The 15,536-nt window shown below is 39.6% G+C and overlaps 1 long non-coding RNA gene across 1 annotated transcript in view; it reads left to right on the top strand.

Annotated features, from left to right (window-relative positions):
* Positions 1 to 15,291, top strand: part of LOC103159433 — a 152,861-nt gene extending 137,570 nt beyond the window's left edge. Inside the window, exon 4 of the long non-coding RNA XR_003485756.2 lies at positions 13,543 to 15,291. This is a non-coding gene — a long non-coding RNA (uncharacterized LOC103159433). The remainder of the gene's footprint in view (positions 1 to 13,542) is intronic.
* Positions 15,292 to 15,536: the final 245 nt, after the last annotated feature.

Raw genomic sequence — 15,536 nt, 5'->3', positions numbered from 1 at the left:
CATGTCCTTCAACCTCCCTGGAAATCAGGAAGGTATCAAGAACAGAGTTTGGGAGGTTTCGGCTGCATAATCTGTAGTTCAGTCACAAATGAATTTCAAAGTTCTCTCACCAGGACAATGCAAATATAGCAATAATGATCTAGTGCCTCCTCAAAAGGGCTGTGAGCTTTGTAGGATGCAGCATAATATGAAAATCCACTCATGGAACACAGAGAAATCATTCCCCAGTGAACTGAAACACCCCTTTAAATTAAGGTGAGTGGCTCACATATGTTAGCCCAAACCTGCCCTTTCTCTGCTAAGACAAGCACAGTGGATTCTGTGCATCCACTCACTTTACTTTTGCAGGCTGTAGCAGACTTGGCACTTGGAAAACAGCCAGAGTTCTCTAGAGGAACGGAACTGATTATATATATATATATATATATATATATATATATATATATTAGATTATTAGATTAGATTACAGTAAAGGCTGGCTAATTCAACAATGGCCACCAACAAACAGAAGAGTCCAGTAGATGCTAAGTCCACAAGACTGGATATGTCAGGGATGTCAATCAGATATTGAAGCCCTAGAGGGTTCCTGGAGAGCCATTAGTCTTTAGTCCCTATTGGAAGGCCAAAGAAACTTAAATTCCTGTGTCAAAGATGGGCAGCAGTGGAGGCACCTGCAACAATAGGATAAACATACTAAAAAGCAAGATGTGGAGGCAGGCAGGCAAAGCAGCACTGATTTCCCTGGAACCTCTTTATGTATGGACTACCAAAGGGAAGTATCACACACTCTAGGGAAGGGTCTTCTCTCTGTTAGTCTTCCCTCACAGACCCACCCAAAGGTATGTCTCTTAGTTGGTTGACAAGCAAGATTAATTATCATAATAGGTGGTGAGGTCTATTGCTAGAACAAAATTATGTCCCCAGTACTCCTTTTTGATTGCCCATTACCTTCATGGTGTACCATGGTGTACCACACTTAGTGCTTCAGAAGATGAAGGTCTGAGACTCCATTCTTGATCTCAGGACATAAATCATAGTTGTAGTCATGGTTAAGACAGTAAACTACTTGCCTTGCAAGCATGGGGATCTGGGTTCAATCCTAGGATCTATGTTAAAAAATAATAATAAGCTAGGTGTGGTACCATTTTCCATCCCAGCTCTAGGAGACAGGGTCAGGTGGATTTTGTTACAGATAGACAGTTTAAAATTTACTGCTTCACTGAGAAGTGTGCCAGACACACTGTGGCCTATAGGGTGAAGATGGATGCCCCAACATCACAGAAGAACTTTGGGTGACTGTCCAGGTAGCGAGATGTCTCTGTCAGTTCTGGAGTTCATATATTATCCTTCTGTATTTGATGAAGTTGAAGACAGATAGTTATGGTTATAGTTTTCTTTAGTTATTATAAAAAATAAGTTACATATAAGACCTTAGACTCACAAAGATAGGATGGATGAAAGAATGTTTTCTTTAAATATTGCTAAATGTTAATTGTGGGGGACCAAAATATTTCCGCTATGGAATATTTTGAGATACTGCCTTTGGTTTCACTAAACATGGAGCACCGGAAAGCTATTGTATTGTTAATGCCAGTAGGGCTACTATTGTTTATCATGGCCTCAGGGTAATATGCCTCCTAATTTGCATCTCTATGCACCTAAGCATCTGAATAGCCCCTCACGTTGGCAGGGAGAGCAGAGGTGTGTAAGTAACTTGTAAGGACTGAAGGTTAGGAGTTAGGGGTGAGTGACCAGAGAGCAGAGAGGGAACAAAGAGAGAAATGGTTCCCTCATGATCATGGCAGGATGGTTAAGAAACAGCAGAAAAGATGGCTAATAAAGAAATGACTCTAGTTCTACAACATGGAACTGAGAGCTCTCTAAAGATGACAAGATGCCTGTGCTTGGTCTTTATCGCTGCTAGGTTGCTAGGAGATTCCAGGTCCACATACACCCACTCAGGCTGAACCTCATGGATTAAGGCTGAGAAATGCTGGGTCATGACAGTTAATGGACTAGATATTGTAAATGTAGTTCTAACTTGATAACTGTTTTGTTATATATTTTATGATGTTAACGGTAAAACCCTTCTTTTTTTTAGACAGAAAAAAGGAGATGATGGGGGAGGTCCTTCCGTGTATGTTTGTCTTATTGGTTGATAAATAAAGCACTGTTGGTCAATAGGGGAGCAAGTTAGGCAGGACTAGGAGAGAAGGAGGATTCTGGGAAATGTAGAAAAGGTAGAGAGTCGCTGCCAGGTGATCCGGAGAAGAATGGACGAGCGCCACCAGCATCCTCAATAAAATAAGTTTATAAATATACAGGTTAATAGTTATGGTTGATTATTAAGACTGAGCTAGAAGTAAGAAATACTAGTCACTTACCAGCAGCATTTGTACCTAATGTAGGTCTCTGTGTGTTATTTTGGCTGCCCACATGGTGGGCAGAAATTGGGTGGCTGGCAGAAAGATTTATCGTTACAGGGTTGACTTACAGGTTCAGAGAATTAGTCCATTATAGTCATGGCAGGAAACATGGTGGCATGCAGGCAGACATGATTCTGGAGAAGGGGCTTAGAGTGCTACATGTGGACCGGCAGGCATCAGGAAAAGAGTGATACTAGATCCGGCTTGAGCTTCTGAAACTTCAAAGCCCATCTCTAGAGACACACTTCCTCTAATAAGACTACACCTTTTTCTACATCAAAACCACACTTCTAATAATGCCACTCCCCATGAGTCTATGGGTCTATTTTCATTCAACTGACCATAATAAGAGTCACAGCTTGGTAAGACTTTTTATTGATGCTTTTCCTCCCCAGCAGGCTGCATAGCATCTTCTACCCCCAAAACCAAGGAAGAAGTTTCCATCTCAGTTCTAGATTATTTTCCCTTTCTTTATTTCTTGCAACCAAGGTATGCAGTATCTTCAACAGTAGGGTCTTACCATCTGGTTCTGGTGGACAACCAAGAGCAATGGCAAGACTCTTATTTTGGGGGCCTCTGGTGACTCTGTGACCAAGGTCACTTTCAATGAGAAGAGTACATGTCAACTCAACAGCTGACTCTTCTGTTTACTCTGCAGCTGAATACAAACATCTGAGAAGTAAGAAATATAAAGGAAAAGCTGTGATGTCCCCTTTCTTTCCCAGTTTTACCTCCTTCATTTTCCCTTCTCCTGGCATTCTATTGTGGGCAGTAGAATTAGTTTCCATTTTCTTCCACAACACAATGGTTACTGTACTGGAGTTACTTATTTTTGGCATCTGTTTTTCCATCAGTCATGGACTCAGCAGTGCTGGTGAATAAAGCATGTGACAATGAACCCATGGAGCAGCAGCCTCTGATGCTTATGCCGTGTACAGTGTGGGCCAAGTTGGACCAGGATATGGCTATTCTTTTCATCTGAGCTGTAGGTGTTGAATAAAGATACTAGGTGACAGACACCTAGTTTTCTCACAACCTTGTCTATTTTTGAGATATATAAGTCAGTATAGGAAAATTACATGAACTGCCAAGATGAAAAAGCTAGCAAAGAAAAGAGTCAAACCTGAAGACACACCTGACAGTAGGAGTCCTGCTGAGACCAACTTAAATTCTTGGTGATTTTAGTTCCTAAGAATTTTTTCCAAAATCTCTAGAAAAAAAGCCCAGATTTTAATGATGTATTTTGGCTTAGGCATTATGGTTTAAATGCTCAGCTTTCTTTTTTGGGTGTGTGTGGTGTATATATATGTTCATGGGGGTGCCCGTGCATGTGTATGAGTGTGTGTGTAGAGTTTGGAGGCCAACATGGGATGTATTCCTTGATTACTCCTCCATTTTACTTTGTGAGACAGAGTTTTTCACTAAACCTGATGCTCACTGACGGGGTTGCTAGTGAGATCCAGGAACGTCCCTGTCTCACCATCACTGAGATTACAAATAAGTGCTGCCTTACCTAGCTTTTATGTGGGTGCTGACGATCTGAACTCAGGTCCTCATGCTTGTCTTGCAGACACTTTCCCAGTTCAGCCATGTTCCCAGCCTCAGCTTTATTTTCTTAGGGAAATCCAATCCAGTTTGAGACAAGATTATACTTGAAGTCATTTAAAAACTAATTTGATAGCTGTTTAATTGTCCTACAGTAACAAAACCCTTTCTCACCTTGTACTGCATGAATCTTTATTCCCTAGTGTAAGGTGAAGGGGGAGGTGGGAAGTTCAAAGTGAGGAGGTAGATGAGCTACGAAATAAGTGGATTTTCTCTGATGTCAAATCCACTAATTATGTCAAGAAAAGTTGATTTATACTTATAATTTAGTTTTTAGTTATTTGCACTGAGAAATTCTGTTGGTGAAGTTTTGAGCAGAAGGGAGGGGGCACTCTAAACTATTACTGAATGTGAGGCACATGAGTGGTAGTTTTTTGCAAGGGGTAGATGCTCAAGATGTTGTATTTGTGGGACCACTCAGTTCAGCCAATGCAGCAGTGGCAGGAATGCCTAACATGGAAGCTGAAGATATTAAGGACATTGGTGGCAAGATGTTTGGTTTTACATATAAGAACTACTCTGTGTTTGCAAACAGGATCAGAAACTCTCTTCTACTGAGTTTAAAGAATGATGACCTTCAGATTGGCCCTAGTGATAGAAATCCCAGGAAAGGGATAAACTCATTCCATTATGTCAATATACACACATCTTGTTTATCTATCCATCTGTTGAAAGACATTTAGAATGACTGCACTCTTTTGCTATTATTAGAGATGCTATGTAAATGTTTTGTATAGTCTTTGTGTCTTATGTGAAAGTTTTCATGGGAAGACATGAACAAATATCCACTTACCTCAAACAGAGCACCTGACAACAGACTACAGAAATAATTGCACCAAAGTACAACTTGGTGAACCAATGACATTTTTGGTGTAACTTCCAGGAGCATGGGTGACTCAAATGCATCTGCATCACTGAAAGCCGACCCTAGCATGAATGACAACTCAAGAAGCTGAATCACTATAGCTTTCTGCACAATGTGTAAGCAGCTCAATGGGTTGGAGACTCCTCTTCTCAGCACTAACTGCTTCTATAACCTCGATGAAAGAGGGACATTTTGGATGTTATAACTTTCAGCGGATGTCTGAGACTTCTGAATTTATTTACTTCCTGAGTTTTAAGATCCTCCCTCCAGGATGGAAGACTATTTCAGTTCAGAGGAAACTGTTAGACAATGTCGTATCAATTTCTTTACTACCAAGGCTAATCTTGGTCCTATATTCACTCATCACAATTAATCTTTTCTTATTTGTCATTTAATTGCTTTTCTGTAAACATCTTGCTTCTGTTTATTTACATATTTATTTGCACAAAACAAGAGCATCATTATTAAAGATACTCAAAAGAATATGAATTCAGTTATAAGGAAGCTTGTGGTCTACATTATGCTATGAGCTTAGCCAAACACAAAATATTAAATATATTTACAACATAAGATTCCAGCTGGAGAGATGGCTCAATGGTTAAGAGTAATGGCTACTCCCCAGTGGTCTTTATTTTGATCCTGAGTATTTATATGGCAACTCACAACTATCTGTGACTTCAGTTCCAGCAGATCTGAAACCCGCTTCTTATTTTTTGTTGGTCACCAGGCATGTACATGATGATACATACATACATACATACATACATACATACATACATACATACATACAGGCAAAGCACCCATAAAATAAAATAAAACAACAGCTAACAATAACAACTGCTGAGACTTTTTTGTGATTTTGTTTTTTTGTAACTCAATTGCATGGTTCTTGAGTGTAAACTTTATCAATGACAACACTGTAACAATGTCAAAAGGCTGGGGGTGTGTCTGTAGAGAATAGCAGGGCTGTAGATGTAATATTGTCTGCCTGGAATATAAGATCAGAGATTGGTTACAGCTGAAACCAGACATAATTAGGCTTTTCCAAAGTTTTCTATAAGTATCCAGTTGATACCTGTTTTAGAGATTTTGTGGTCTAGAAACTCTAGCCAGCAACCAAACATCCAGCGGAGTTGTAAGTATAATAAAGCAAAGAAGATGCAAGCAGAGAACAGTCTGATCATGTTTTTGAACTTGACAACATATTTGAATTGAGGACTGGATAATGTCTTACTTTAGAAGCAAGGACATTTCTCTAACTCAGAGAGCAACAGGCATGGGTGCAGTATATCCTCCTAGTTTGCTTTGCTGTGCTGTGATTAAACACTGACCAAAAGCAGCTTAGGGGAGGAAGTGATTATTTTGCCTTTCAGCTTCAGATCATAGTCTACTACTGAGGGAAGTCAAGGCAGCAACTCAATCAGGATCTTGAAGCAGAAACCATGGAGAAATGCTGCTTGCTGGCTCACTCAATCACAGGTTCATGTTCAGCTAGCTTTCTTTTTCTTTTTTCATTTTTTTTTGATTTTTGAGACAGAGTTTATCTGGCAACAGTCTTAATTGTCCTGGGACTTGCTTTGTAGACCAGGCTGGCCTCAGACTCAGAGATCTCCCTGCCTCCGCCTCAGAAGTGCTGGGACTAAACACGCCACCCTCAGCTAGCTTTCTTATACAGTGAGGCCCATCTGTCCAGGGAATAGCTTCACCCACTGTGGGCTAAAGGCTACATCAATTGACAATCAAGAGAATCCCACAGACATTCCTACAGGACAGTTTGATCTGAGTAATCTCTCAGATGGCACTTCGTTTTCTGGTCTGTAGGCTGTGTTAAATCCAGAGTTATAGTGAAAGATTAACACATACTTTATGGACCCCCTATTGATTTAGGGGATTCATTTTTGAGTATGAGTTTGTCTCCAGACAGTTCTGAAGAGTTGATCAGTACATTTGTTTCAGTTTTTCCTCCCCTAAGGCAAAGGTATCCCTCCTGGCACAGGCAGTGATTTCTTTAGCACAAATCTAGGCTGCCTGGTCTATTTATCAGCAGCTGGAGGTGAGACTTTGCCATATCTGCAACTTTCATGAAAGTTTGGTGCTGTAGATACTGGGGCATCCCTAGAGATTAAAGCAGGGGTGATGCTCAGGGGCAGTTGGAGGATGTAGGCCCATGTAACCCGGATTGGAGGTACTGGTTTTGCAGTTTACAGTCAAAACAAGGCAGATTAGGTTTCGGAAGGCTCTATTTTCCACTGCTAGGGTCTAAGGTGCTGTGGAACAAGCAGGGAGGCATACTCCCTTGAAGAAAGTACCAGAGGAGAAAAGATGGGGTCTATCAGTTTCTGACTTTAGGAATCTTTCAGGTTGATGTGAGGGTTGAGCACACATACATGTGTGCACATGCATTTACATACTTGGTGCCCAGCATAATTAATGTATTTATTCCTCTTTTCTCTCCTCCCATCCCCTCCTTTCCCCCTCTCCTTTTAAGACAGAGTCTCACCATGTAGTCCAGACTGGCTTCAAATTCACTGTGTAGCAGAGCATGATCTTGAACTTCTGATCCTCCCACCTCTGTCATCTGAGTGTTTGGATTATAGGTTGGTACTGCTATATCCAGCTTTTGCAGTTCTGGGATAAAAGTCACAGCTTTGTGAATGCTAGGCAAATATTCTACCCTAGCATATCCTTAGAGTTTTAACTTCCAAATATCACACCCATTGTCTGCCTGGGACTCTCCTGCATGACTCAGACTCCACCATGGTCCCTGGTCTTCAGGGGCTCTGTCTATCCATTTGTACTTACGCACTTCAGATCACCACTGTTTCCCCATCAGTCACAGATTCCTGATTATGGGGGAGGTTGTTCTGAACCACTGTGAGTGTGTGTGTGTGTGTGTGTGTGTGTGTGTGTGTGTGTGTGTGTGTGTGTGAGCCACAGGTTGATTATCTGGTGTCTCTCTTAGATTTCTTGTCTTTGTGACATGGTCTGTCATTGGGCCTGGAGTTTGCCAGTTATAGTGGATGGTCAGCAATCCCCAAGATCTTCCTCTGCCTGTCCCCAGTGCTAGGATGCAGTCATGTGCCATAGATTCTGGGGCTTGAACTCAGGACCTTATGCTTGCATAGTGAGCACTTTACCAACTAAGCCATCTTTCCAGTCTCTTAGCTTATTGCTTCCAGATGGGACTAACTCCAGTGTAAACTGAAACTTCCTCCAATTGCTCTATATTTCTGCAGCTCTCCAGAACTATCCTGCTCCCTGCGCTTCTCTACTGGGAGTGTGCTTCCCACTGTTACTGAGACATGAATCCTGATCTCAGCTCCCAGGGAAGCCAACCTAAGATAGTGTCTAACTCAAGCCTTCCCTCTGTTTTTCAATTAGGAAGTGGTTCCTTTAAGATTTCTATTCTACCTGCTGAAAATGGATCATGTGAATAATTAATCTTAAATAAATCTGCTGAGTCTATTTGTAGGCTAATGTGTTGCTCTTTCCTGATAATAGAAGCCCTAGCATTTATTTTATTTTGGGGACTTGCTTAAGTAGCAAAGGAATATGCCAGTGAGATTCTGTGAGTGTGGCTGGTGTTTTCTGCAAGGAAGAGACAAAAGGGACCCTTTGGGGCCCCAGAGCATCTGCTATGTGTTAGCTGCCATCTGCCCTCTCCAAAACTCACTAATGTATCTATTAAGAAAGAGGAGATGCTCCAGCTGTGGTGTGTAGAGGGGGACCTTTAGGAGGTGGTGAGGGTGCATAAAGTCATCTGAGACGTGCCTCCATAACTGAATCTTGGTGGCCTTATAAAGAGGAGGAGGGCATATGTTGTTTCTTATATGCTGCAGTGACTCAGGACTCTGTGACCATGAAGGTCATTATAGAGGCAGCTCTTAGCCTTGGACTAGTGTGACAAACCAGAGATCTTTTCTTCATGACTTATACAGCTTTAATGTTTTGTTGTTTACATCAGAAAATGGACTAATTGATTCAACATTATTTTTTTTTCCAGAATCACCTATTTTCTTACTACTTTTACCTACCTACCAGGAAGCTGATTTGTCCCTCCTTGGTCTCCCCAGTTCAAACATATGCTGGGACTTTTCCTGGGAAAGACACAAACAACTGCTCACCTAGATAGGGCACTGATGACAGAACAAAGTAAGGAGTACATACAAGTTTAGCTTAGTGAACCAGTGAGGTTATTGGAGTTATTTACAGGAGTGTGAATGAGGGATTTTTCTTTTTACAGAAGCCAGGATGACTCAAAGACATTACCATTACCAAAAGCCCATGTAGCCTGGGTGACGATCTATGAAAGCTGAATCCTTGGAGCTCCTGCCATGAGTTGCATGGAGCTTACCTGTTCAAGAGTTCCTTCTCCCTGGCAATCATTACTGCTTATATAACCTTAGAGCAGGACCTTGTGACGTTTATACAATTTAGAAGCTTCCTGAGACTTTAAGTTGTGTTTATTTCCTACATCTTAACAGACTGTTTCCATTTGGAAGAAAAATCTACACAACGGCCAGTCTCTCTTTACTGCACTAACCACACTGCATCCTGATTATTTGGTTTCCTGGATGTCTTTTCCTACCAGCTTCAAGTGTCTAGGGAGTAGAATATTATTCACCTCTAGCTCTTCAATGCCTATCAGAGTATCATGTCCCCAAGAGGAGTTCAAATAACACATTCAATGAAAACATTAATTACATGGCTGTAGGTAGAATTTTCTTGTCCCACAGCCAATCTCAAATAGACACTCAGAAGCTTTATATTTATTACAAATATTAGGTCAATAGCTCAGGCTTGTTACTAGCTAACTCTTAAAATTAAATTCACCCATATTCTTATCTATGCTTTGCTACATGGCTTGGTACCTTTTCTCTGTACAATGTGCCCATCTTACTCTCTCTGAATCTCCCAGCAACGTTCTGACTCTGCCCTTCCTCCTCCCATTCTTCTCTTTGCGTCAGGCTGTCTCGCCCAATCTCTTCTTGCCCTGCTATTGACCAATTAATTTTTTTATTAACAACAATTTTAATTCATAGCAACTCCCCATTTTTGTTTAATTAAAAAGGAAGGTTTAAACCTTAACATAGTAAAATTATTTACAACAAAAGAGTTATTAAGTAAGAATTACAATAGCAATATCCAATCCATTTGTATTTGGCAAAATTAGAGAAAATATTTTATTGTCTGTCTTATCTTTGTGAGTCTAAAGTTTTGTATATAATTTATCTTTTATCAAAACTAAAGAAAACTATAACTATCCAGTCTGGAAAACTTGGGCAAATAAAACTACAGACAGCAATAACAAAGGTGTTAGAGAAGTAGGCTAAAAGTGGTTATGGGGTCTATTGTACCCCAGTACCCAGGGAAGCCAGAGTCTAGCTCCAGTGGTGCTTATTGAAACCCGATAATGACACAGAAACTGAGCATGGCAGATGGATTTGCCACCTGAGGTGTTTACACCTCCAAACACACACCTACAACTATCTTATAGCATAACAGCATAGACCCAGACGTTTCAACAGTGCCAGTACACCGACAGAGAGCCCTACCCCAGTGCTGTCGCTGTGGGGATATTGAAACCGCCATTGCTGAAAAAACAGAAAATTGTGTCAAGCACTCACTTATCTCCAGTCAGAGGGGCAGCTGGAAAACTTCACTTGATAAATCTAATCATTAGGTTTTTTTCCCCCTAGGTACTCTTGGGCAGACAAGAACATTTGGAGAAATGAATGCCAAATTATACAGATAAACACCTGTATACAGGCATAAACAGACAGATTAATACCCATACACACACTTAAACATATGGATGCTGCCAACAAGAGTCCTAATTTTCACTCATATATCTCTCTTTTATTTATTTGCCTATTCTATCTATCTATCTATCTATCTATCTATCTATCTATCTATCTATCTATCTTCTATTCATCTTCTATCATCTATCCATTCATCTTCTTATCATTTATTATCTACTATTTATCATCTATCTATCTATCTATCTATCTATTTTTCTTCTATCTATTCATCTTCTATCATCTACCCATTCATCTTCTATCATATATCATCTACTATATATCTTTTATCTCTCTCTCTCTCTCTCTCTCTCTCTGTTATTTATATCTACCTATCATCTACCTACTCATCTGTATATCTTTAAGCTCTGAGGACAGCATTCAGGACCTTTCCATTGCTAAACTAGCATAGTACTTGCAGGGTTGTTCTCCCACAAGGAAGGTGATATATATATATATATATATATATATATATATATATATATATATATATACAAAAGGAAATTGAGGCAGAGGGTAGTTTAAAAACTTGAGGATGATGTCTAGAAAGGAGTAATTTTCTATATAGTTGTGCTTAATGAAGCCTGCCCTTCCCTCTATAGACAGTTATGGTCGGTGAATTTATTCAAATTCGTTTTACCACTAGCACTTATTGCTCAGCAGTGTGTGTGTGTGTGTGTGTGTGTGTGTGTTTCCAGAGGCAAGAGGTCAGTGTTGAGTATCTTCTTCACTTAATTCTCCACCTTATGTTTTAGTGACAGGGGTTCTGCCACTGAACCTGGAGATTACCTATTCAGTTACACTAGCTGGCCAGCAAGTTCCAGGATTCCTCTTGTCTCTACCCTCTTTAGTGCCAAGGTCTACAGTGCTTGACTTTTTTTTTTATAACATGGATGCTGGGGAGAGAAACTTGTGCCTACATGCTTTTACAGCAAATGCTATATTGACTGAGTCACCCCCTGAGTCCCTTTTAATTCATTAACTTCAAATTATTGGAAAGAACCACAGGGACAGTTGCTAACATGATTTTCTGGAACAGGGAGGCAGATGGCCTGCAGGGAATCCTTGTGCATGTGTGTGCACAAACTAGGTGAATCTTGATTCCAAGTGTAGGTTTTCCCCTGTTGGTATTCTGTCTATCATCTTGACTTCACAATTGTGGAAACAGCTGCTTAGAAAGGAAAGTGAGTTCCTTGAGGGTCCTGGGATGAGGTGTTGAAGGACCCCGGTCTGTTTCTGCCTGAGGGTTATAACTTCTCTCTGGGGCCCATCCTGAGGCCTCCTGAATGAGGGGGCAGAGCACTGGGCACTTCAATACCTCTTCCTCAGTCAGCTCTCAATTTGGGATTTTGACAGTAGTGTGACTTCTGAGAATACCAGAACATTCTGCATTGAAGTGGGGGAATAGATACATTTTTCCTAAGTCAAATTGAAATAGATTTCGGATTATCTCTTATTGTCTAAGAAGGTCCCCCTTCATCACTTGCTTTGACCTTTCCCATTCCCGAAAGTGCCAGAGTCACCTCTGTGTTTGAGGATGCTCTGAAAGCTTTCCCTCCTGGCCATAGCACACCCCACAATCACTGGTTTCTGTTTTTCTTTGTCTGACCCACCACTAGACCCCAAGGTGCAAACAGGTCACCCAGCCCTCACTTCTCTCAAAGGGTGAAAACTATAGGCATTAATATGTATTTTTTTATTCTGTAAAAATTTAAGAAATAAAAAATCACAAATGATGCCTATTTAATTACTACACAGATAGTGATGATTATGGTGTTTATTTTTATTTTTTGAGACATGCTCTCACTGTGTTGTCCAAGGTAGTTTTCAATTCTTGAGCTTAAAGGACCTCTGTCTCAGAAAGTAAGGTTTAGAGAGTGTGACTGAGGAAGATACCCAGTGGTGACTACTGGCCTTCATATTCATGAACACACATGTATGTGCACTGCCTCAACACACTTACACAAATACACATTTATACCACCACTCCAACACACCTGCACAAATACATATGTGCATCACCCCAACACACTTGTTCAAAAACACACATGAGCTTTAGACAGGTAGAGGCAGAAGGATCAGAAGTTCAAAGCTATCCTGGGTTACCTGAGATGCTGTCTCAAAAAATGTTTTTAAAGAAATAAAACAGTTCTTTTTGTATGCTTCCCAGCTCCAGCCTTCTCTTAGAGGCAAGTCCTATGGTATGTTGTTATTGTTGTGTATGTATTTCACATTTATTAGTATCAATATATAAGTGAAATGCAAACTTGAAAGACGTTAATTCATTATGCCTGAGTTAAACTTTTTATTTAGCATAATAATATTTGCATTTTATAATTATATAAAATTTTGCTTATATTGAATAAAGCTTAAAATTAGATGTTATGATTAACATTTACAAAAATAAAAGCCCACATTTATATACTTGCTACCTGTAAATGTGATGTACACATATATTATATGTATACATACATATATACATATATATAATGTATACTCTTGACATTATTTTTTATTTAGAGAATACTTTATTAGTTTTTGTAATCAAACCCATGTAGATAAGACTTTACATATTTAATACAGTGTGTTACCCCTGTATAAATGGAAAAAAATTAAGTTCAACATTTCTAGACCAATATGGCGGTTAATTTCTATACTTTGTCAACTCAACACGGTAAACTGGGATACTTTTATCCAAAGTTGACAGCACAGCTAAAGTTTCCAAAAATTCAAATTATATATATTTTATATATATTTATATAAAAGACCAATAATAGCAATATGTTATGCATCAATTACTCTTCATATTATAATAAAACATTCTTTTTCTGCAATCTCATTAAATTAGGATTTTCCATTGCTGTGATGAAATGCCTGACAAGGACAAACTCAAGGAAGAAGACTTTATTTTGGCTCAGAGTTTGAGACTGCAGTCCAGGATGGTGTGGAAGGCATGGCAACAGGAGCATGAGGCAGCTGCTCACATGGCATCCACAGTCAGGAAGCAGAGAGAGATGAACACTGGTGCTCAGCTCTCATTCTCCCCTTTTTGTTCAGCTCAGGACCCCAGCCCACTGAAGGGAGTCATCCACAGTTAAGGTGGGTCTTCCCATCCAAATGAGCCCCACCTAGACAAGCCCCCAGACACGCCCACAAGCCAATCTGATTGGGGTGATCCCTCAGTTGAGAATCCTTTCTCAGGTGACTCTGATCTGTGTCAAGTTGGCAGTTAAAGTAAGACTTTTCCCCTTGGTCACCCTAGATCCTGTCAATGTGGCAGTCAGTTTTAACCATTACAATAATATCATTTTTGTTTCCGTTTGTATGCATTCCGGTGCCTGGCGTGTCTCTTCTGTCATTTGAACTGCTCTGGGGTCTGCCATTGCAGGACTATGTCATCAGTTTATGACTGTCGGTGCCTTGCATAGGATAGCTGTTAGAAAGTTCTCATAACTGCTGACAGTGCTACCACGTATCATCTCATTGAGGTCTCTCATGTTCTTGTGTGAGGGATTGTAGGACAGACACCTGGAGGTGGATATTTCTCTTCTACCAACTGCTGTCAAACTTTTCTCCAAGAGGTGATGCCTGAGTGCCCTGCAGACTGGCAGAGAAGGCATCTTCCGTATCACTGTATCCCCAGTGGCCCTGAGTCTTGTCTGTCTTCAGGTTCATTGCCAGCTGGGTGGATGTGCAATCACATTTCACTGGCAGTTTGTCTGTGGCTTCCTGACTATTCATAAAGTTGACAGTCTTTTATGTTCATTGGCCCTCTGGGTTCTCTCCTCTGTGTGATACATTTTTATAGCTTTTGTCTATGTTTTTTCTCTTGGGTTATTTATCTTTTCCTTATTAATTTGTAGCAGCTTGTTTTAGTACTTTGTTTTCACGAATTCACAATGCACAGGTCACTACACTCAACTGTTTATGTGGGTGCTGTGGCTCCAAATGTGGATCTTCAAGCCTTTGTAGCAGGGACTTTCCTCTCTGAGCCATCTCTTCAGCCTTATCATAGGTTTTAAAGAATAAAAATGCCAAGGTTACATCATCTCTTCAGAGCATGTGTACACACATATCAGAATAGTCTTAGTATTTTAAATACTAAGTAAACAGTATTGTAATTGTAAATAGTCTTGTAAAAGGTACACTCTACAGTCTGATTCTAGTTTTTAATAATTACTCAATTTATTTTAAAAAATAATTAACAGGTAATACTGCTATACATTTTTTAAGGAACAATGTAATATTTTTATGCAGGTATATGTTATGGAATGATCAAATCATACTAGTCAGCAGACCTATCTCCTCAAATATTAATAATTTCATGTTTTATTGTCATAAATTCATTGTACGTATTGTTGGGTTTCATAAAGACAATTTCTTTAGATTATATCATGCATTTTGATCATATTCAGCCCCATAATTTCTCTTGTATCCTTTCTCCCACCTTACTCCTGTTAGTCATATATCATATATGACTAACAGATATATCATACATATGACATATATGACATAGATAGATATGTACCTATTTAATGTATCTATAAAATTCTAGATTTTATAAATGAGAAATTAAAGAATACAGAATTTGTCTTTCTGAGTCTGTCTTATTGCACTTAGTATGACCATTTCCAGTTTCATCCGTTTTCCAAGCAACAGCATTTCATTCTTTTTGTAACTGAATAAAACCCTATTGTATACATATAACACATTAAAAATGATAGACACCTACAGTGGTTCTATAACTTAGCTACTGTCAATAGTTTAGCAGTAAACATTGATGTTCAGGCATCTCTGTGGTATGTTGGCTTAGAGATTTTCAGATACTTCTCCATTTCAGTT

Source organism: Cricetulus griseus, chromosome 5 (assembly GCF_003668045.3).
Source record: "Cricetulus griseus strain 17A/GY chromosome 5, alternate assembly CriGri-PICRH-1.0, whole genome shotgun sequence".
NCBI classification, from domain to species: domain Eukaryota; kingdom Metazoa; phylum Chordata; class Mammalia; order Rodentia; family Cricetidae; genus Cricetulus; species Cricetulus griseus.
This window is presented reverse-complemented; position numbering and strand designations above follow the sequence as displayed.